Source organism: Sturnira hondurensis, unplaced genomic scaffold (assembly GCF_014824575.4).
Source record: "Sturnira hondurensis isolate 20B ecotype Veracruz unplaced genomic scaffold, ASM1482457v3 Scaffold0022707, whole genome shotgun sequence".
Taxonomy (NCBI): domain Eukaryota; kingdom Metazoa; phylum Chordata; class Mammalia; order Chiroptera; family Phyllostomidae; genus Sturnira; species Sturnira hondurensis.
Genome location: NW_028095338.1, coordinates 2,507,310 through 2,530,458, shown reverse-complemented (window position 1 = coordinate 2,530,458; position 23,149 = coordinate 2,507,310). Strand labels below are relative to the sequence as shown.

Below are 23,149 nucleotides of genomic sequence, written 5' to 3'. Positions count from 1 at the left end.
TAGCTACACAGTGTGCATGGAAGAAGAAGATCTTGTAGAATGGCCTTCTTGAGCTGCCTTCTGGGTTCTACAGTGAGAAGCTAAATTGAGAACTGGTGGGCCCCCTTGGTGATTCTGCATGTGGAGTGAGGGGTGATGTATACCATTCCCATGGACTGGAAGGAGGCTGTGGCTGTCCTGTAGAGATCTGTGGCCAGTGAGAGTAGGGGTGATACAGGATTACCAGCATATAGTGGGAGGTGCCCACAAAGCTGGGAGAGGCTGAAACCTGACTCCCTCTGACACAGAGTGAAGCTCTGCTGCGTGGCAGCAGGAACAGCACCCAGGAGCCAGGGGTGTTGCCATGGAGACCCGGGGAAGCAAAGCACAGAAGACTCTGACTCTACTTTTCCAAGAGGACTCCAGAGCCTCAGTTTCCAGACCCCCCACCATGTACATATGTCCTGCAGGGATAGGGGTTAGCCCAGGGGCTAAATTTTATTTTTTTTGAAAGGGCTAAATATTCCTGTAAAGGAAGGAAGTCAGCACTATTGGATGAAATTAAGTTTTAACTTACTCAATTTCTTCCTGGGTAGCCAATAGGGAGGGGACTAAAACAGAAGGCCAGATTAAGTAGAGATCTACATGTAGAACCTTTCACTTTCTCTTTACATGTGAGTTACAGCAGGTGTTAAATTTTATAAACCTGTTACAAAATACGGCCAATTAGGAAAAAAATAAAGAAAAAGAAAACAACGCATTGTTGTCAACTGCACAGGCAATGGAAGAGGCACATGCAAAATGTGGGAAAAATTAAAGGGTGGAGTTGGAATTACTGTTTGAGGACAACAGGATGCTAATAACCTTATTGATGGTAGCCAATTATATTATAATTTAATTTAATAAAGAAGAACCTAATTTAATAAAGAAGAATTCACCAAGCTTTTAATGTCAATGCTTCCTCACTGTTAAAAAATGTATATAATTATACATCCCCCCTAAAAAACCCCCAAATACCTACATTCTGTGAGTAGGATGATAAACATATAAATTATAGGGAGAGAAGCACAATTTCAGTGTCTCAATATGTGGTTCTGGGACCACCCACACCTTTATTTGTCAGACTGTAATCATTTTCCCCTTCGCTGCACTTCTGGGCCTGGGCTGGTGGGCGGTGGGTGGAGGCAGAACAGTCGGTTTGCACCTTCTCTGCAGCTCTCAGCTGCCTCATCTCATCTCACCCCTGCCTGTGCCCACTGCCCCACTTGTTTAGGCCTCCATTTGCTCTTCCTTGAACCACTGCGAAGCTTCCCAGTTGATTTTGCCTCCTGCAGTCTCTGCCTCCTCTAATCCACCCCCTGAAAGTTTGCCAGATTCGTCTTACTGAAGCATTGTTTTCTTCTGTGTCAGTCTTCTGTACAAAATAACTCAAATCTCATCCAACAGTTCTTTTTTTTAAAAGATTTTATTTATTTATCCTTAGAGGGGAAGGGAAGGAGAGAAGGAGAGAAATATCAATGTATGGTTGCCTCTTGTGGGTCCCCTGCTGGGAACTGGCCTGCAACTCAGGCATGTGCCCTGACTGGGAATCGAACTGCGATCGTGTGGTTTGCAGGCCCACGCTCAATCCACTGAGCTACACTAGCCAGGGATCCCAAGAGTTCTTATTTAGCCACTGTGTGGAGTGTAAACCCCTCTGTCCAGCATGCAAAGAGCTTCCAAGACCAACGCAGCCTTGTTTCCAGAAGTCACATCTCCCTTTCCTTGGGAGTGTTACAGTTACTAGGTGGTTTCTCCTTTGCTCTTAGAGAATCTTTCTTTTGATCAAGACACATAGATAACCAAATAAACTGGTTGGAGAAGGGAAAAATACTGAAGAATATACCATGTGATCAAGCTAGGTGGAATCAAGTGCAAGCTTAGGAGAAGAATCACATTATTAGAGACGAGGTCTCTTAGAGGAAGCGTCCCAATAAAAAACTCTAGCTCGTTTGAAAGACTACAGAAACACACAAAGGGCTGTAGCAGCGGAGAGCACCCTTCTCAGCCTCCACTTCTAGTAATGCAGATGGAACATTAGGTTGTGAGTGGAAAACTGCAGACTTACCTTCCATATCTCTGATAGCCTTCATCACCATTTCTTTTTGCCACACTAAAGATGGATTGATATATGTCTGTCTTCTATCTACCCACAATATCTATCTACTGTTTATATAGCCCTATCTAATATTTTATTTATTATCAGTTTTATTGAATTATAACATATCTAATAAAAGTTATCATAATATATTAAGTATACAGTTCACTGAGTTTTAATAAATGAATTCAACTCCCAGCAGAATCATTTCTTTCACCCCCAAAACTGCCTTCGTGCCTCTTTACATATAATCCCCTCTTTAATTCCCCCATAATCAGAGATCTGCATTAAATCACTCTAGTGTTGCCTTTTTTAGAACCATAAATACCTAGAATTACATTGCATAGATTCTAATATTGGGCTTCTTGAACTTAGTGTAATGCATTTGGGCTCAGAGAACCTATTTTTACCTAAAGCGCTAGCAGCTGGCACTAGGACTGTGTGAGAACAGGAGCTCTGGTCTCAGAAAACAATGAATTTAATCCCTAGATTTGACCCTTGTCACCTGTGTGTCTGTAGGCAAGTTAAGTAACTTCTTTGAGCATTGATCTCCTAACCATTAAAATGGGGGCAAAAATAGTGACTTTATGGGGTTGCTGTGAGGATTAATGAGTCATAAATATAAACATTTAATAAATAGATAAGTAAAAAGTTTACTCACTCTGACATGCCTGGCACGTATTTTGGCCTTCCAAAATGACAGCCAGTATTATTAACTGCGGCAGGGACTGCTGGCTCTTCCCCCAAATCTGGTATCCCTGCACATGGCCCAGGTATCGTGTCCATCTCCAGTTATTGTGTCCGTCTTGGTGCTGTTCTTCTGCTACTCAAGAGGGTTTCAGTTTGGAAGATAAATGTCATGGTCGCACTAGCTTGCCTCTTCTTCCTCAGCAATGGAATTACCAAATTTCGGCTGGACCAGAGTAAAGACTATCTTTAAAGTTTCCTTTGGAGGCAGGTGGCCATTTGACTAAGTTATGGGTGAAAGAATGCCCTTAGTTTTCTTTTTTCTTTCCCTCTTTTGCTGGGATGGAGACACAGTGGCTGGAGCTGGAATAGTCATCTCGGACCATGAGAGAAATTTGATGATGGAAAGCATGCCAAGGGGACCATGAAATAGAAGGATCTTGTTGAATTTTCCTTGAAAGAAAAATACTCTTCTGTTTGTTTTTAAACCTAGTATTACTTTGCTTTTTTGTCATTCACAGACAGATCCATTTCTAATTAATATGTTATTCTGCTTTCACACGTCGCCCTCGGGCCTTGAAGCCCCAGGGCACCTGGAGCACTGTGCCTCGACACCAAAAGCAGGCAAGGTCATGTCCCCTTTTGTCGCCTGTGAAATATAGCGAAAGATAAATATTCTCTATCATGTTTTTGCTCTTCCAGTAATTTATTTGCCACTTTGTGGCAATTTTTCTTATGCCTGTGAGACCCATTTTAATTTGACTGAATTAAAATGCATGCGGACTGTAAAGCACCCTTCTATTTTCCCTACCAGGGTTTGGAGCAAGACTCGGAGAAATCACGTAATGCCGCGAGATTAGGGTTAAATAGCGAGGGTTTCCCACAAAGGAAGCCGCAAAGCCTCTGTATCCATCCTCTCTCATTTCCACATCTGTGCTTTCTAATTTTTCAGCCGGCCAGACATTTAGTTTGGGGGCCAGGCCATCCTCTCTCAGATATACAGTTATTTCCCCTCTCTACTTGCTCTTCGTGCCAGCAACCGAAGGCTGTGTGGTAAGAAGCACTATGTTTATTTAAACACTACTGGACCTTAGACTTTGGAGCTGGAAGCCACGTTAGTAATCACCTGGTTTAAAGCCTTCTTGACTGTTTTGACTGTTTTCCTTTTTTTACTGTTTGGGAAAAAAACACGTTTTTTACAGGGATGGAACGGCTCTTCTTCTTTCTCTGTAGTAACATCAGTGGGGTGTAAGTTAACTGCATGAAAAATTTTAAGTTGTCCAAACGATAATTCATAAAACTAAATATTAAGCATAAAAATAAGTAAGAGTATTATGAAAGTGACATTTAAAAGAATAATCTATTTATTTATTTATTTATTTATTTTTGTAGAGAGAGAGGAAGGGAAGGAGGAAGAGTGGGAAAGAAACATCAATGTGTGGTTGCCTCTCCTGTGTCCCCTACTGGGGACCTGGCCTGCAACCCAGGCATGTGCCCTGACTGGGAATCAAACTGATGACCCTTTGGTTCACAGGCCAACTATCATTTCTCAGATCAAAGAAAGATACTCTTCCTATTTTTCTCAACTGAGTCTAAAATTTTAAACCAGGTGGAATTTCATAGCCGAAAAGTATGCCTTTGTACAGTTTTGAAAGAATTCATTAAGTAATGGCCTCTTCATTGGTTTCAGCTGGTTTAAAGTCATTGCTAAGTTAGAGATGTTGAAGGAAAGGAGTGAACACTCATGAGTGTTTACGTGACAGGGCCGTTTGAAGAACATTTCTGTCGTCCTTGTGAGTGTATTTATTCGGCCCCTCAGAGTCAATGTTTGTCTTTAGGAGGTGTGTGTGTGTGTGTGCACTTCTTTTAAGTTCCAGATTTCTTGGTGAAAAATAAAAAAAATAAACCATCTGTACAATTTGTGGTGCTGGAAGATGTGGAAGGAAAATAGATGTGGAAGGTCTACTCCCCCCTGGACCAACAGTTTGCGGGATTTGGAATGTCAAAAGGTGAAGTTCTCATCCTGCTGACACATCCTGTTCCCGCTCCCGTGGTGTTAATCTAGGACTGCGGTTCTTAAACTTACATGTACCTTGGAATTGCCTGGGAGTGGTGTGACAGAGATTGCTGGTCCCACTACAGAGAAGTTGCCAGGTAACACTGAGGCTGCTTGTCTGGGGAATTATACTTGGAGAACCACTGATCTTGATAACTTAGATATGAAAAACTGACTTTCTGGAGAGAGAAGGCTGTGTCCTAGGGAAAATAATCTCTGTTGGTATGGGGGAAAGCTTTCTGAAAGGTATTTGGTGTTTTATAAATGTTATATCATTTAGACAGCGGTTGGACTTTATGGCTGATGATTCGGAGGAGGGGCATGACTTTCTCGGCCATCCTAATAACCGTATGGAAGAAGCAATTCTTTCTCAAAGAACAGACCTTGAAAAAAATGACTTTTATGGGATTCTAGATTTTTATACTGGAACATAATGACAGTGGTAATGCAGTGTAAATCTGTTGCTCTTGTGTAGAGATCCAAATGCTGATTTTTTCAGCAATATCAGATATATCCTGGTGAGATTAAAAAAAAATAGATTCCTCCAGGTTGTATTCCCAGTAGCTTCATATGTTTTGGCTGGGATCAGCAGTATCCGTTTTTTAAAAGGATTCTTAGATGATCCCAATGGACATAACTGTAAATAATTAAAAAGATAATCTCCTGCTTATTGTATCCAGAAAAATAGATGTGGAAGTTTTTCTAAAGTGTGCATGGGGAGAAAAATGCATTCTCTCTAGAGAGAATTAATAATAAGAAATAATAATCACCCACATTATTATTTGTTAAAGATTTTTATTTATTTATCTTTAGAGGGGAAGGGAAGGAGAGAGGGAGAGAAATATCAATGTATGGTTGCCTCTTATGCATCCCCTGCTGGGAACTGGCCTGAAACCCAGGCGTGTGCCCTGAGTGGGAATCAAACCACGATCCTTTGGTTTGCAGGCCCATGCTCAATCCACTGAGCTATGCCAGCCAGGGTGGATCACCACCATTACTATTGGAATAGCTGTATTGCTCAAGAATTCATAGTTGTTATGAGTCAAATTTTAACCATTTTAAACCCGATACTCTGCTTGCTATCTAGTAATGTAAAACAGATTAATATACACTTCCTTATGGCAATTTTTACTCATTTTTTATACTTCTTTTTGGTCAAATGTTATTTTAAAACATGATTTGCAGACCTTCTACGTCCATGTCATTTCCAATTTGTCAACGTTCCTTTTTAATATCTGTAATTCAGGATTGGAAATAGCGATCCATTCTAGTTTAGTAAACTGACCATTAGACATTTCTTAGTGCAACTAGAGATTATATTGTGTTTTTTAAAAGAAAACATATCACACTGTTGGATTATACAAAACCTTTAATCAATCATTTTTCTTAAAATTTTTGCACGTGTGTATGCAGTTTTAAAACTGGAGCACAAAGAAGTTTGTAACTCCAAGGCAGAAATTATAATGTCCTATATCTACATGGTGCTAGTATGTGAAAGATAAATGTTTGAATTAGGCCATTTGTAAATAATTGAGAATGGTAGAATCTAAACAAAGCTGGAGAGATCATTTTCTGCCTAAGGGCTTTAAAATTCAAAATAATTTAAAAATAATGCTTTACTAAAATTGAACACAAACTATAACAAATCAGAACTTCACCAGCAGGCCGAATGTAGTTTAAACAGAGTTAATTCAGTTCCCACTTTTGCATCAAACAGTTGAGAGTCTTGCAATATATTTCCATAGGTTCTTACATTGTTATTTTAAAATGACATTTTATTTTAAGATATTTTACCATATGTCTTTTGAGATCTCCAATTTTTAAAGACATGCTAATAATATTAGTTTGCTGTTCATAGAAAGGTATGTTACAAAAGCAAAGTCACTCTGACACTCCTTTCCCCTCAATTATACAAATAATGCCGCTGTATAAAACCAAACATAAGTAAGGCAGTCTCCATTGTGAATAATTTCTCCAGTGAGATTTTTTCAGTAGCCATTGACTTAGAGTGTAATTGAAAATATGTTTATGTGTTTCCAGCCCTTGCATACTTATATTTGTTTTTATAAGCATTCTTCCCTTATTTTCAAATCCATAAATTGAAATTTCTTTGAAGCAAGTGACTTTTTCATTACTTTATAGTCCTTCTGTATCACAGGGTGTTGTATTACAGTGAACACAATGTTTTCTGTGCACTGCATTGTAAACAGATTTGTGAAATCTATAGTGACTTTCGTTATAGCCCCAACTTAATATCAGAATAAGGGTGTTCCAACTCTAGAATTTCGCTGCAGGCTTGTATTTTCTCCTTTCTGTACAATTTGTAACATGTCATCATCCTTGGGATGGACTACAGAAAATTGAAAGACTTCTTCTAGGCGACTTGTTTATGCTTTATCTAAATGTATCTGCTTTCTTTTTACAAAACAGGGTTTTTTTAATTTTAATTTTCATTTTATTAAAAGTTTTTATTTTTCAATTGCCATTGACATACCTTATATTTGTTTCTGATGTACAACATAGTGGTTAGACATTTGCATAACTTATGAAGTGATCACCCTGATAAGTCAAGTACCCATCTGACAACATAGACAGTATTTATAATATTGACTATATTCACTCTGCTGTACTTTAAATCTCCATGACTGCTTTTATAATGGGCAATTTGTACTTCTTAATTCCTCCCCCTTTTTACCCATTCACGAATCCCCCTCCCATCTGGAAATCATCAATTTGTTTATTTTATCTATGAGTTTGTTTATGTTTTGTTTGCTTGTCTTGTTTTTTAGATTCCACATATAAGAGAAGTCATATGGTTTTTTTCTCTGACTTATTTCACTTAGCACAATACCCACTCAGATCATCCATGTTGTCAAAACTGGAAAGATTTCATTCTTTTTTATGGCCTAGTAATATTCCACTGAATCTACGTACCACTTTTTATTTATCTATTCATCATGATAGGCACTTAAGTTGCTTTCCTATCTTGGCTATTGTAAATAATGCTATAGTGAACATAAGAGTATATATGTTTTTTTCCAATTATTGCCTGAGATTTCTTTGGATAAATACCCAACAGTGGAATTGCTGGGTCAATATGGTATTTCTACTTTAAATTATATAAGGAAACTTTGTACTGTTTTCCATAGTGGCTATATCAATTTATAATAGCACCAACAGGGCACAGGGCCTTACTTATCTATGGTAGACATTCTGACCGTTGTAAGGTAATATCTCATTGTGGCTTTAATTGAATTTCCCTGATGATTAATGATGTTGAGCATCTTTCTCATATGTCCATTGGGCATCTGTACATCTTTGGAGAAATGACTGTTAAGGTCCTCCACCCACTTTTTAATCAGATTTTCTTTTGGCGTTAAGTTGTATGACTTCCTTATATGTTTTGGGTACTAACCCTTTATTAAATATTAGTGATGAATATTTTCTCCCACTCAATAGGTTATCTTTTCATTTTGTTGATAGGTTTCTTTACTGTGCAAAACTCTTTAGATTGTAGTCCCATTTGTTTACTTTTTCTTTTGTTTCCCTCGTCCAAGAGGACCTATCCAAAAAATATTACTTAGAGCAATGTTGAAGAGTTGACTGCTTATGTTTTCTTCTAGAAGTTTTGTGGTTTCTGGTCTTACACTTAAGTCTTTATTCAATTTTGAGTTTATTTTTGTTTACGGAGTAAGAAAGTGATCCGGTTTCATTTTTCTTGCATGTGTCTTACAAGATTTCCCAAAATCATTTATTTAATAGACTGTCTTTACTCCACTGTATATTCTTGCCTTCTTTGTCATAGATTGATTACATAGTTGTGGGTTTATTTCTATTCCATTGATCTGTGCATTTGTGTTTATGCCAGTGCCATATAGTTTTGATTTCTGTAGATTTGCAGAATAGTTTGGTGTCAGGTAGTGTGAGACCTCTGACTTTGTTCTTCTTTCTCGAGATTGTTTTGGCTTCTGAGGGTCTTTTGTGGTTCCATATAAATTTTAGGATTATTCTGTTCTCAATCTGTGAAAAATGTCATTGGCATTTTTGTAAGGATTTCATTGAATCCATAGATTGCTTTGGGTAGTATGGACATTTAAAGGATATTAATTCTTTCTATATCCGTGAGCAAGTTATATGCTTCCATCTATTTGTGTCTCCTTCAATGTGCATAGTTTTCCAAGTATATGGTGTTTTATCTCTTTGGTTGAATTTATTCCTAGGTATTTTATTCTTTCTGATGCAATTGTAAATGAGACTGTTTTCTTAATTTCCCTTTCTGATAGTTTATTATTCTATAAAAAATATAAAAATGCAACCAATTTCTGAGTACTAATTTTGTATCCAGTTATTTTACTGAATTCATTTATTAGATTGAATAGTTTTGTGGGGTTTTTTTTTGCAGGATTCTTTAGGATTCTCTCTATATAATATCATGTCATCTGCAAATAGTGAAAGTTTTACATCTTTTTCTATTTGAATGCATTTTTTTCTTGTCTGATTGCTGTGGCTAAGACTTTAGATACTATGTTAAATAAAATTTATGACAGTGAACTTCCTTGTCTTGTTTCTAATCTTAAAGAAAAAGGTTTTGTTTCTGATTTCCACTGTTTAGTGTGATGTTAGCTGTGTTTTGTTATATATAGCCTTTAATATGTTGAAGTATGTTCTCTTTACCCCCATTTGGCTGAGATATTACCACAAATATGTGTTGGGTTTTTCAAATGTTTTTTTCTGCATATATAATGACTACATGATTTTTATTTTTTATTTTGTTGATGTGGTATATCATATTAACTGATTTTTTGATATTAAATCAGCCTTGCATTCTGGGAAATAAATTTTACTTGATCATGTGTATAATATTTTTAATGTATTGCTGAATTCAGTTTGCTGATATTTTACTGAAGATTTTTGCACCTATGCCTATCAAGGATATTGCCTATAAATTTTTTTCATTGTGTTTTCATCTGGTTTTGGTATTGGGGCAATGCTAGTCAGGTAAAATGAACCTTTCTTTCTATTCAATTTTTTGGAATAGTTTGGGAAGGATAGGTATTAGTTCTTTTTTGAATGTTAAGTAATATTCACCTGTGAAGCAATCCAGGGCTTTTGCTTTTCAGGAATTTTTTAAATTACTGATTTGATTTTGTTAGTAGTTTGGTCTATTCAGATTTTCTGTTTCTTCCTGATTCAGCCTGGAAAACCTTTGTTTCTAGGAGTTTATTTCTTCTAAGTTGTTCAGTTTGTTGGTGTATAATTGCTTGTCATATTCGCTTACTTATAGTCCTTTGTATTTCCGTGGTGTTGGTTGTCATTTCTCCTCTTTAATTTCTGATTTTATTGTTTTCTGCACTCATTTTTGCTTAATGCCATCGTTTCTCACTTAAATGGCTGTTACTATCAATGTCAAATTTAGTCTCAAAAATATTTCTGAGTAAATTGTTATTATGGCCCTCAGTATTGTTAACTTTTAAACTCTTTTGACCTTAATTTTAGGGCCTAAAGATAATTTCTGAGTTACTAAATTATTAAATTCTTTCATGGAAAGTAAAACTTTTTTGAGCTAGTTGTTACAGTGACCATAGCTATATCATGTTTTTCTTTTACAAAGTCATTATCTTTGGCCAAAGCTGGTTCTGGAAGTTTTTATCTAAATTTTTGATATATTAATTGCAATTCCATATTCTTGTTTAAGATTTCCTCAATTCCTCTTATCTGATCAGGTGTTCTATTGATGACCTCTACACTATTATGTATGTGAATACTACAGGAACTTCAAATATTTTGCTAAGAAATCTGGAACAGTCTTAATTCAGAAGAAATAAGACAGAATGTTACCAGTCAGAAGAAGTACAGAGTTTACATTAGCAGAACTGTTGATGTACTTCCTAATCTCTGTTGTGGCGGTAATTACAGTAAGGCAGCCCTTGATTTATGGCAAAGCCCTAATCCAAAGCTTTCTCTTCTTTAGCTGTGAGTATCTGCAGGAGTTTATTTACTTATATTGGTACCTGCTGCCAAGGATTTGGGACCACATAGAGCTTGATGAGATCTGATTTTAAAGCCTTAGAAAAACAATCTGAAAGCAACCTGATGATGTTGTGTATGTGAAGCCAGAAGAATAGCTTCCTGCTGTGCTTTTTATCTCACTAATCAGTATAGTATAGTATCAGGAGCCTGATAAAACACTTTCAAAACACCCTACTCCCTAAACACTCTTCGAACACTTAAAAAAAGGCACAGTCACATCAATTACTTGTTTTTTTTTGCTGCAGTCAAGAACATATTCTAATAATTTAAGTCTTTCCTGCAGCATTTTTCATCCTGGAATATGACATTGTGAAGTGAAAACTAAAGGGAATTTTGTGGGGTCGTTGCTAATAAAACATCAAAAATTAATTTTGACTAAAATTGGAAAAGGGATACTAGAAAATTCATTCTTATTTATACCATTTAATCTATTTGAAACACTGGGATGAATATCTCTTGAGAAAGCTATGATCATTTTTAATGCAAATTAGCTTAAAGAAACCCCCAAGGGTGTGGATTCATCCAGCAGCTTTAAGATAAGCTGTTTGAATTAGTGACATTGGCTGGGAGTATATTTTGAAGGATTGCTTTGAGTCAGAGGCAGTGGTGAGAAGGAGAGGTGACTAGTTGTAACCTAGTCCCAATATTAGTATTGCCCTGCTATGTAATTTGGAGCACTTGCTTGTATCTATGGGTCTCATGGTTTGAAATTATACAATAATGCATATAGATTTAGGTTATACCTACACTAAGTTCTTTATAGAGATAGTGGCATGTGAGGAAACTGTCCAATACAGATGCCCCACTGAAAATAAGAGAGCAATAAATGAGTATTCTAGAACACTCAGAAGATTCACAGCTCTACTAATAAATAGATATTCCTCTACACACGATAAGAATGAAACCTGGTGATAGTGTTCTATGAGAAAGATGGGAAGTTACGAATTGAAGTTGATTGGAAAGGAGGACTTCCCCACCAATATTCTCCCAGTCACTGGTAGCCACACTTTAGAGGTATGCTTTTAGAAATAAATCTCTCATTTCTCAGGCAGCGTTTTCAATTTAATAGAATTGTGGATGAAATGATCAGACTGTACACACTGATATCGTTTTGGTTTTTGAACCAAAATGTGTGCCTTTGTTTTAAATATTCTCACAACTAATAGTATGAAGCATGTCCAGAAGGTATCCAGCTATGTAGTATAAAAAATAGAGACATTTATTACATAAGATACAAGAAACAGTGTACATAGGACAATGATACCTCAGTCCCCTTCAAAGAAGGTACACCTTGGAGCCTCACACAGTTCTCCCAGTTGCCATCATCTGCCCCATCGTATTTTCCTGAATCTCATTGATGGTATGACATCTCTTTCCTTTCAAAGGTGATTTTAGTTTTGGGAAAAGCCAGAACTCAGAGAGTGCCAAATCTGGGCTGTAGCGGGGCTGAGTCTCCTGGGTGATTTGATGTTTCACCAAAAAATCTCTGTATGAGATGTGATGATACATGAGCAGGCATGTTGTCATGATGAAGCTGCCAATCACCAGTTGCCCATAGCTGCAGCCATCTGAGTCATCTGAATAGTTTCCATGGAGGAATGTTCAAGCTCAATGCAAAATTTGGGGTAGATTCGTTGCTCTACTTAGTCATTTTGAATGTCATGTCTACACAATACTCATGCTCTCTCAATGGCGTCTACCATCCCCACTGACTACTACAGTCAACTCATTGTTCACTCATGCTCATTCCGGCCCACTCTCCTTGGCTGCTGGGTTACATCAATATCATGCAAACCATTCTTGTTATATTAACAATGGCTACACTTTTTCTGGATGTACTTTAGGATATGCCATTTTTATCTCTGAACATGTTTTACTTATTCCAAGACTCAACTTTAATTGTAACATGTTAAATCCCTTTTTCCTAATGAGTAGTGAGTTCTTTATTGGCACCTTGAGCATATTTTAGAACTCTTTTATTATTTTGATTATTAAAGCTCTGTTCAGTCCCACAAAACAAATCTTGATTCAAACTTCTGTATTTCTGTTTCTTCTAGGCTTTCTTTACTGATCCGGAGTGGGAAGAAGGAAAAGATAACATGGCAAGAATCTCATTATTCAACTATCTTCAGTTTGCAGACCTCTCTTTGTTAGTTGTCAATGCTCCGATGATTAAACTACCTGAGAATGGGCGCCTTCGGTGGGGCAGGATTCAAAGCCTGACACACTCATGGGGAATGGGAGCGGGCTATTGGAGGATCCTGCATGCTTTTCTGCATGCATGGTACTTTGCATGGGGAACCCGGTTCTGGTTAATCTCTTCTACCCCCTGTCAGCCCTTGCCATAAGTGGTCCACCACACAGGCTCTTGCTGCTGATGTCACCTCACTGCACCGCTGGGCCTCTTGGGTGAAGCCCAGCAAGACTTCCTAAGCTCTATCATCCTTTCTGTTGTTCAAGGGGAGGTGAAGGCTACTCTGCAGCTGCCTCTCTTCCCAACTTTCTTTTCCTTTGCTTGGTTAGGTTCAGGGGCAGATCGGTGAGTATTCTTGCTTAAGCAGAGAGCCAACAGGTGAGTGAGGTGACAGTTTCACCTTATTCTGATGGGTCACTCAGAGTCTTTACAGTTTTGGTTTTGGGGAGGAGAAGAAAGTTCATGGGAGAAGAAGGAACTGGTATCATACCAGGCAACAGAACTTGCAGGTCTCTGTGGACCCCAAGGCCCTCCACCCTTTCACCACCTTTTGACTTCATAGACTTGTGGGTGAAACATTGAAGTGTTGGGTGACCATATTCAGCAGTTCTTTCATTTCTCCCTGGCCCACCTTATTGGTGGTTCTGTTTAGAAAACGTGGTCTACAGCAACCTATTTTTAGTTGTGGACTTTGCTGTAAATGAGAAGTTCCAACCAACATTCTGCTACTACTTGTGTTAAAGCAATCTGGCTACATTTAGAATGAGATTCTTCAGATTTTTGCAGCCCCTGTAGAGAGAAACTCAGATTCCAGTTTTTAGCTACTAAAGACAGAACAGTTTGGCACTTTAGGGGTGATATCCTTGAGTAGAAAAAGTTAACCAAAGTCTGAAAATTCTTCAAAAGTTTAGGCCCCATTGGTTTATCCCTTGCAAACTAACATTTTATGTGATTTTGACGGATTATCTTCTAATAAAATCCAGGGGTCAATCGCGTAGGAAACACTTAATTTTTCAGTAGTCTCATAATTCCTCAGCAGGGTGGAAGATGTGACTTTAAGTTTATAACCTTAGAGTTATTTTGAATCTTTGATTCTGTGGTACTTCAAAGTTTTCCACAGTATACGTCATGGAGAGAGAAACAGTACAAGTTCATGGTCAGTTGTTAGAAGATTTAACGAATATTATGCTACATATTTGTGTAATTAGTGAATGTTTAGAAGAAAACATACTTCTTTTTTAAATCATTCTCCTCCCAATAATCTATATATCTTCCTTTAATTTTTTCTTAGAAACTGTAGTAGCTTAATATGCACATTGTTTGCTTATTTATCTTGTTACTCTCTGTGTTTCCCAATTAGAATGTAAGCTTCATGAGGCCCAGAATTTTTTTTGTCTGTTTCAGTACTTTACACGTAGAACAGTGTCCAGCATTTGAAGGCATTAAATAAGTATTTGTGAATGAAGAAATGGATGAATAAACAAATAGCATTTTTTAATAACCCACATTTCCTAGTACCCACAAAACATACATTTGCTCTTACTGCCAAAAGGATACCAGAGCATTTTAGCTAAGTTACTGTAGTCTGCATTAGATTACCCTTTTAACACAGAATACTTTGGTATCAGAAAAAGATCAAATGTGGAGATTTGTTATTATTTTCCTATGATCATAATCTAGGCCTTTTTACTTCTCCCTGAGTTTCATGGACATGAAAGCAAGGATAGAATGTCTTGTTTTTCAGTATCATTAAGATGCCAGCAGTAAGAAAGAATGGAACCATTTTATTGAAAGGAGGCCGTGTGTTGGACATTTCCAGAGGGAGGACTCAGGCTCTGGGTACAGGGCTGGGGGTGGGCGTCTAATTCAGTATTTTCTGTCAGTCAGGCATCTAAGCTAAGAGGCGAGGAGAGAGACTCAAAGTTAGTGAGGTTGCTCTAGCTGAAAGGCGAGTGCACCGTGATAAGGCATGCACGCTGAAATGACCCAGGAGTCAGCCCACCAGGAAGGCCAGGAAGTTAACCACTCGAGAGCAACCTGAAGTGCAACCTGGAAGTATCTTCCCATACTACACAGGAAGTCCTCATTTAATCTCGGTGATATGTTCTGCTACTTCAGGCAAAATGACGAACAGTGAAAACACTTTTTAGTCAGGCTGATTGATATAAACAAGAATTGAAGGAACTATGACTTCTGATCAATGCTACAATAAAACCATGTTATTCCAGGACCTGCTGTATTTGCATGAGAGTCAATGAACAGGACCCAATGACACCCTCGTTTTAAAATGCTAGGGAGGAATGACTGGTCATGTTCAGTGATATTGATCGGGAGGAAACTTATATTTTAGTAATTGTTTGAGCATGGTCATTTCTGAATCCTAACAGGCAGTGAAAATGCTGGCAGCTATAACACACATTTTTCCCAGACAGTATTGGCATTTCTGCTCATAAGAATTGTTCCTGAGTCTTGAAACATGACAAGCTCAGCTTCAAAAGGAAGAGACCTGAAATAATCGTGATTTCTATACTCACAACATATGATTAACAAAATTTAGAATTGAAATAATGCAGCAATTCAGAGCTGGCTACTGGTGGTTAGAGTGTTGTTAGTTTATTGACTGTTTATAAGGAATTTAAGATTACATAGCAAAGAAATGATAGCTTAGGGGTGTTGAAAGGTCCTCATACTGGAAATCTTGAGGACCCAGGCATGTGAGGAAGAATTTAACTTGATAAAGACTTGGCCTTGCTCATTAAAGAATGACACATTGTTCTTTATGTTGTAGTTATTGTGAAAACACTTCGGAATAAGAAAATTGGGTGAATGGGAATGTAATTTACTGAAACAATCCTTCTTTCTCTACTTCTGTCCTTTTTTGCTTGCTTACTTCTAGTTTGTTCTGTTTGTTGCTTGTACTTATTTTAGATTCTAGTTGCCTGGTGTTTACTTTTGTTTGAAAGGTTGAGTTGAAAATGCCTTTAATCATTTCTATTCCCTGAGGGAATGTGCAATAAGAGAGCCTTGAAGATCTTTACCATGCTGCTTTCCTCTTCCCTCACCCTCTGATCAGTGTGGCCTTTCTTTGTTTTTAAGAAAGCAGTTGCATTTATTTTCTTCTTGAATTAAACAAAAGTTTATTGTCCTGAACACTCTTAATTGTCTTGGGTCATAGGAGCATTCACTTCAGTTTGACCTCCAGCCAACAAAAGTCTCTTGTTTTGTTAACTGGAAGAAAGTTTTATGTCTGATTAGTGGTTCAATTAAGCCTAGTAGGAAAAAAAAAATCTAATACGAGGGATTGATATTTTTCATTTGCTTTTAAGCTTATTATAATTGAATCTCATTTAAATACTTAAAAATTTTATTTTTGTAGACAGCCTGGAGAGCTACATTGATTACAGTTGTAGTTAGGAATATCTGAGTTTAAATTCTGAGTCTGCTTCTTACTAGCTCTCTAGGTTGTTTCACTCTTTTAGGCCTCAGTGTACTCATCTGAAAAAGTAGCTCTATGAGGTGCTTGAAGGTGTGGGCTGTGACCTCTGATTGCCTGCATTCATATCCCACTTTGTCACTAAGCTGAGTTTTCTGTGACTCGGTTTCATCAGCTGTAAAATGGGATAGTAAGAGAACTACTGCATAGACTTATAAAAACTAAATGAGCACTAAATGACTTAATGATGATAAAGCACTTAAAACAGCCACTGGCATACAGTAATCTCTCAGCAAATGTTAGCTACTATTACTCATAGGATTGATGCAAGGATTAAAGGTAAATCCCTAAAGGTAAATGAAATCCCTAAAGGTATTCAACAGCTCTCAGTTCCTTTCCTCCATTTTCATAGTCTTCAACAAATTATTGGGTTGGCCAAAACATTCATTTAGTTTTCTTCCGTAAGAAAAAGGACACATTTTTCATTTTTACCAATAACTTTATTGAGGTTTGGGTATTTTGAGTTTGTCAGCTATCTCCCACAGGATATAATGTTGATCATTCTCAATTAATGTCTTGATATAATTGCTGTCAACTTCAACTGGTCTGCTTGACTGTAGAGCAACATATAGTGAGAAATCTCTGGCCTGAAACTTCTCCAACCACTTTTGACATGTTTGATCAGTCATAACACCTTCTCCGTATTCTGCATAAATCTTTTTTGCATTTCAGTTGCATTTTTACCTTTTCTGAAATAATAAAGTGATGCAGACACCGGCTCACAGTGCCCGTGGCATCATGGATGAGACATGAGACAAATTCACACAGGCTACTGAGTCCTGCGGAGGAAAAGGGACGGCATGGCTACTCCCTCAAGGGGGGAGCACCTTAGAGTGGCTTGACCACCATCTCAAGGGCAGAGTGCCTTGGAGCGGCCTGGCTACTCCCCAAGGGGAGAGTGTGCTGACCCTTGCCTAGACAGGCTTTTATTTGGTTTAATTTGTGCTGGAATACAGGTACAGCTCATTAATCATTGTCAGGCAGTAAGGATCAAACAGTAGATAGCATACAAAGAACTAGTAGGGCTTCTTCTGAGTTAGGGTCTATCAGCTAAAAGGCTACAAAGCTTTCAGAAACAAACTCATTTCCTGCTCGGACCTTTATTGTTTAACTAAGAGCACTCTTAGCAAGGCAGGCTTCGTGGGATTTTACATATCCTTTCTCAGGCCTGATCGCCGGGGAGCCCACCTGTTCTAGCACAGGGCCGCACACCCTCTGTCATTGTTTCAGGCTTAAATCAGGCAGAGGAGAACGATAGCCAAGAATTTTCAGAGACTTCTCACAGACTCCGGGGAGTCAGGCTTTGTCAAAGCCAAGGGGCAAAAATCCATCACCCCCTTTCTTCACAGCCCCCCAAGTCCTTCCCTGGGGCCTCCATGTGATCATGCCTGTTTTAGGTCAATCCTCCCTTGAGGAATCTTACCTGTCATTGGCTAACTAACCAAGCACTGGAGGCCAGTTATGAAAAAAAGCGAAGTGGCACTCCCACCAGGGAGGTAAGCTTTGTTTCCTTAGTGGCTTATGGTCCAAAGGGCACTCACTCACCCTTAGCCGTGGGGTTTTACAGCTCCTGAAACCAGGCAGGGAGATTCTCAACAATAAAGCACGATATGCCCCAAATTTTGTGCATTTTCTTCCATCTTCAATATTAGGATGGCCAGGTAAAATTTCTCCAATGTTGATAAGTTTCTTTTTAAATGTATGCTAATATAAAAGCTGTCACAATACAAGCTAACAAAATTGTTTTGAATGAAGTTAAAGACAGTTAAGCACTACTAGAGCCATTTTACAGAAAAAAAAACTAAACAACATTTTTTGGCCAACTTGATATATCTTGCATTTAACTTTTTATATTTAATACAGAACCTTCCTTTTATATCATAAGCTATCGGCACATGCATTGGTCTGCACCCTACTTGTAGTCATTGTCATAGCAGCAACATTCTTACTATGATATTCTGGAGTTTGGTGATTGATTTTTGGTGGAAATTTTCTTGTAGTGCCCACTAAACACCGGACCAAACTCTAAAATGCCCTAAGCATTTTACTCAGGAGCTTACTTCATCTGGGGAGTTCCATGGTTGAACAGCACTGACGGCATTCTATGAGCAGCAAAACTCAGAGAAAGAAATGAAAGAATGCGTTAACTGGAAGACAGATAGGCAAGGGAAAATGTCAGCTTGGGGGCAGCTTCACTTAAGGATAATTTAGGGATGGCAAATGTGTGCCCTTTCTGCAGCCAACGCAAAGCATTGCTGGGCCCAGATACAGCTTTATATTTCTTTTCAGTCCAATCCTCCCTGAATCTACAACTCCCTCTTTGGCATTTCAAGTTGTCAGCCACATGGTAGTTGGAGATGAAATGGTGTTGTCAGTTTTGCTTATCTGGATTGAAGAATGTTACTTTTTGAAACAACAGTTAACTTCTAAAGTATACCCAAAGAGTTTCTGAACGTGGAATAAACTTGGTGCACTTTTATTTTTATTTTTTAAAAAATTTTATTTATTTATCTTTAGAGGGGAAGAGAAGGAGAGAGAGAGAGAGAAATATCAATGTACGGTTGCCTCTTGTTTGTCCCCTGCTGGGAACTGGCCTGCAACCCAGGCATGTGCCCTGACTGGGTATCAAACTGTGGTTGTTTGGTTCCCAGGCCCACGCTCAATCCACTGAGCCACACCAGCCAGGTCAGCACTTTTATTTTTAATTTCCAAAGATGACCTTTTCAACAATAAGTTTATTTTCTCTAGGAAAACTTTAAAGGTTCTGTGCATGAGCAAAGGAATGATTTATGCAAATGACATGTGAATGTCCATCAATTAACTCATTACATCTGTGTTTCTTTGACATTAAAAAAAAACTGTTTATTTATTTTTTGTAAGAAATAAACTATCCCTTATTATATGCTGTAACTACTTTTTGATTAGTTACACTGGGTTCATCTATACTTCTTCATCTAGTGGAGTCTTAATAAGAATCATATATGGGGGGTTCATAAAATGTCAGTGCAAAATTCAGAAATAAATTATTGTACTACTGTTTTCAGATAGTGTTTTAGAATATTGGATAGGATAGACCTGGTGGCTTACATGAGGAAATTAATTTCTGCTTTATAACATATGTTTTTACCAAAGTCATATAAATGACTGAACTGTATTTTTTAAATTATTTAATTTTTACCTTTTTTTCTAAAAAATATTTCTTTTTGATAATTTTTAAAATTTATTGATTTTAGAGAGAGAGAGGAAGGGAGAGAAAGAAAGAAACATTAATTTGTTGTTCCACTTATTTATGAATTCATTTGTTGATTTTTCTATGAATTCATTGGTTGACTTTTCTATTTTTCCACTTATTTATGATTCATTGGTTGATTTTTCTAAGCTCTGACCAGAGATTAAACTTCCAACCTTGGCTTATCAGGATGACACTCTAACCAACTGAGCTACCCAGCCAGGCGCTAGGAAATATTTCTTAAGGGGACCCTAGTTCACTGTTGGTGGGATTGCAGACTGGTACAACCACTATGGAAAACAGTATGGAATTTTCTCAGAAAACTAAAAATGGATCTGGTTTTTGACCCAGCAATTCCACTGCTGGGATTATATCCTAAGAACCCTGAAACACCAACCCAAAAGAACCTATGCACCCCAATGTTCATAGCAGCACAATTTACAACAGTCAAGAGTTGGAAGCAGCATAGGTGCCCATCAGTAAATGAATGGATCAAAAAACCATGGTACATATACACAATGGAATTCTATGCAGCAGAAAGAAAGAAGGAGCTCCTACCCTTTGCGACAGCTTGGATGGACCTGGAAAGCATTATGCTAAGTGAAATAAGCCAGGCAGTAAAAGACAAATACCACATGATCTCACTTTTAACAGGAACCTAAACAACACAATGCACAAGCAAGAAAAATATAACCAAAGACGCTGAAATAGAGAACAGGCTGACATTGACCGGATGGGAGAGGGGAGGGAATTTCAGGGCAATGTCAGGGGAAAGGGGGAAGGGTTTACAAGACAAGAATGAAAGACACATGGACAAAAACAAGGGGGGGTGGAAACAGAAGGGAGGTAAGGAGGGCTGGGGGAGTGCGCTGGGATGGGAGTAAAAGGCAGAAAACTGTACTTGAACAAAAATTAAAATTAAAAAAAATAAAGAAATATTTCTTAATGTTACTGCTGTGTTAATGTTCTACAGGTGACCTAAAAATGAAAGGACAGATGGTTCTTTTTACCACCAAACACACACGGGGCACCCGTAGTTCTAGGGGTCTCCTTGACCTGGATGGCCTCTTTATTACTTGCTTTCATTTTAGATGCTGAGGTGGTGCTGGCCAGAGGATGAACACAAATGTAATGTGAGACCCCAGTTCAAATGCGGGCATAGACCACTAGAAGCTGAGATACAAGGATTGTCATAGAAGCGACATATTTTGCATAAGTTTCAAAAAAAATTAAGCAATTTACTCTCAGCACAGGTGTGCCTGGGCTCATCAACCAAGGGGCTATGCCTCTTGCATTTTCCCACAGCTGCCACAGTAATCTAGTGTCCACAAACTTCACCTTCAGAAGCACCTTCAATAAGTTACTCTTTAGTTTTGTCCTACTTCTATTTATAATTCACCACCCCTTCCCCATCTCACTACTCCTACAACCACACCAAGCATTTTAGAAAATAATTTTTCTGTTTTCTTTTGAGTTTAAATGTATTGTATTTTGGACAACTTACATAATATGTTTTTCTTAGAAACAATGCCACTATTTCAAATGAATCAAGGTGAAAATAAATGAAGAGCTCAAGATAATAACATTAGTCCCATTTGTCCTAGTCCTGGTGTGTGGGTGAAAAGCAGTAACCAGTTATGAACAATAGGTGATAGATCCAAATTGCTAAATTTGTTAACATTTTTCCATTTCTAAACCATCCTTTAAAAAAAATCCTACATGGGATTGCACCATCCTCATGGTAGTCCAGCAGAGCCCCCATGCCCTCAGGAGTCATGTGGTCACCAAAAAGGACCTGACCTGGTAGTGTTTGATATTAGCAGGGATGTGCTCCATTTGCTCTGCAGCCCCTGCATAAAAGGTTTTACTCTTGCTGGTCTCTGTTCTCCAAGTTTCCCTTTGACTGAGTTCATGTCATCATCAATGTACTTCTTGTAGGCTTTTGTGAATCAGATTTCTTTCCCCTCCACCTCCAGAGACAGCCTGTCCACCACCTCCCGGATCTTGTGGATGTGGGACAACATCTCATCATAGTGGATGTTCTCATCTTCTTTTTCTAGCACAGCCTTCTTGGCAACCATGGTGTAATGCAGATGCCCTGGCTGTAAGCAGGTGTGGTTGGCAATGGGGAGGGGGGCCTGAATTTGGAGCTGTTTCAAAGATTTACTTTGGACCTTCTCTGATGTTTCAAGCTCTTAGTTCTGGCAAGTCTGTCATTTGCCAGTTTTCCAATAGGTTGGTTCATTCGTCTGGCATTGTCATCTGGGGGCCCCCAAAGGACTGATGCGGCTCTGCTGCACATTCCCCAGGGATGAGTAAGGGTCCGCTCAGCTCTGTCAATGTGGATTTATAAAAAGGAAAACAAAATAAAGAGAGCCATGCCATTCCTTTTTCTACCCACGAAAGCAGCAAGCTGGGAAAATGCATTTGAACAAGCTGTTGACACTCTAGTATCCAGACCCTAAAGGACAAATTTTCTGTTGGCAGAACTCAAACCTTGCATTTCTTTTCAGGCTAACAAGATTATCTACATTTTTCTGCTTTGCATAGTGACTTTATATTTCCCTTTCTTCTTCACCTTTTCTAGAAGAAAGGACTAGCATTGTTATCCTCCTGTTATGGATAAGTATCCTGAAAGTTAGAAATCATTTTAAGGTCATGTTCAGTTCCTCTAGGATATTCATCTCCTATCATACCATGCTATCAAATACCCTATGCTATAAAAGGGATATCTGGATACTGCAACCATGTCTGTGTTATTCTCCCATCCACAGTCTATTTCTAAAGTATATCATTTTTAACAAACATCTTTGCTACAGTATTAGGATCCCTTAGGTAAACTTGTGGGGAAAGAGCTTTTCTCCCAGGAGGAGGGACCAACAGCCCAAATTTTAGGGTCAGATGGAAGTGACAACTCAATCCCAGAACTGATGAGAAATCTGAGAGACATTCCCTACTTCCTCACAAACGGTTCCTTTCAAAGGCAAGGTGCTATTGTTTCCAATGCAATGTGGCTGTTGGACGCCATCCAGTCAGCAAAGTAGAAATTCGTATTTGGCAAAGTGAGCCCAGCCGTAGTTTCCTGGTGTGCTGAATCGATAGGAAATGACTTTGGAAAAATACAGCAACGGCAGCAACAAATGGCTCTGAACTTCTGCAGGCAAACGCGGTATACAAGTTAACTGCTGAAAGTTTCCCCTGCGATATCCTTCCTTGGATGATAACCTATGACTTCAAACTTTTGCCCCTTACATACTACATGGCCCTTCACTCGTCAGACTTGGTTACACCAAAATTCGTTCTAGAGTTGAAAGTTCTTCCCTCTAAGGACCTTTAATTTTCCT

At 38.3% G+C, this 23,149-nt stretch overlaps 1 pseudogene; it reads right to left on the bottom strand.

Annotated features, from left to right (window-relative positions):
* Window positions 1-21,479: 21,479 nt before the first annotated feature.
* Window positions 21,480-21,832, bottom strand: LOC118979966 (translationally-controlled tumor protein-like; annotated as a pseudogene).
* Between the last annotated feature and the right edge of the window lie 1,317 nt (window positions 21,833-23,149).